The sequence below is a fragment of the Amphimedon queenslandica genome, unplaced genomic scaffold (genome assembly GCF_000090795.2).
Source record: "Amphimedon queenslandica unplaced genomic scaffold, v1.1 AMPQUscaffold_1637_Cont26355, whole genome shotgun sequence".
Taxonomy (NCBI): Eukaryota; Metazoa; Porifera; class Demospongiae; order Haplosclerida; family Niphatidae; genus Amphimedon; species Amphimedon queenslandica.
The window spans coordinates 1-1,193 of NW_003558022.1; the positions used below are offsets into that span (position 1 = coordinate 1).

Genomic DNA, 1,193 nt, shown 5'->3' on the forward strand with positions numbered 1-1,193 from the left:
CGCAGCTAGAACAGCCAAATCAAATTCAGCTTTTATTATTAATTGATAACAACCAGGGATCAGGTGAAAGTGAGTAAACTTTAGAACATGCATAACATCTTAACTCGGTATCAGTCATTTAAACTAAACTACATGTACAACCAGTCGATACATTAACATGTACATGGCATGCACATACATGTAGTTACATGCACCACTTACTAGTTTACTGTCTCCTAGAGCATGATGAATTCGTGCAATAACTCTATATATAATAATACAATGGAATATATAAGTACTTAAATGACACCACTCACTTATAACAGTTTGCTATGTTGACATTTAGTGGCCCAAAGACTTGAGCAAACAATTGCACAGCTCCAGATAGATGGTCAAGAGCAACTTCAATATTACCAGACTGCAACTGAACCTGAGCCAACTCATACAAACCAGAGGCTTCAAGAGGCTGGGGGGATTGAGGGAAAGAAAATTTAAGATAAAAAGAAAATTAGAAATACAATAAAATTGTTGAAGATTGAAGTACACATACATGTAAAAGACAAAATATACCATCGATCTGAAAATTTTTCACTGTGACTTTAATTTCACTTGATTAGAATTCCAAAAAAATTACATCACCTATATAATTATATGCCACATTCCATAATACATGACACAGTCTTATTTGGTAAAATTAAATAACAGCATTATTTAAAAACACAAAAATTTCTACCACATAAGTTCCCTAAACTACTGTATATATTGTGTAGCAAAAGTGACAGTACAAAGCAGTAATAAATGAAGTTTTGTCTCACTTTAAAATCAGTGTACTTAACAACAGGTACAATACAGGCAATATCATCTTCATTGAATGGAGCAGTCAGGAAAACTAGTAATCCTTCAATGTAATCTGTACTCCTGATAAGGGGTGTGGCCAATGAATATTGATGCCATCTAACCTGTTTTGTTACAGAATTCCCTGAGAAGAGAGACTTTGCTAACACCACAAGTAGTACACATGTGAGTTACAGAATTACTAGAGAAAGAGATAGACATTTAAGTATATGTACATCATTAAATATTGTTTATTCAGTTATTATTAGCTTACTATTCCTATGTGTACAGGAAATGCTGAAGTACATCTTCCACTAACAGTTTCCATAACTTTCCTTGAGACAAGTCAAAACAAAATATATCATCAACGTACTGTATGT

The 1,193-nt window shown here is 33.1% G+C and overlaps 2 long non-coding RNA genes across 2 annotated transcripts; both read right to left on the reverse strand.

Annotated features, from left to right (window-relative positions):
- Positions 1-114: 114 nt before the first annotated feature.
- On the reverse strand, positions 115-363 carry LOC109593410 (uncharacterized). The gene is made up of 3 exons (XR_002190941.1): positions 297-363; positions 179-244; positions 115-128 (listed from the first exon to the last, which is right to left on the reverse strand). It is a non-coding gene; the product is annotated as an uncharacterized LOC109593410 (long non-coding RNA).
- On the reverse strand, positions 363-1,035 carry LOC109593411 (uncharacterized). Its single transcript, XR_002190942.1, has 3 exons — positions 939-1,035; positions 795-897; positions 363-445 (listed from the first exon to the last, which is right to left on the reverse strand). It is a non-coding gene; the product is annotated as an uncharacterized LOC109593411 (long non-coding RNA).
- Between the last annotated feature and the right edge of the window lie 158 nt (positions 1,036-1,193).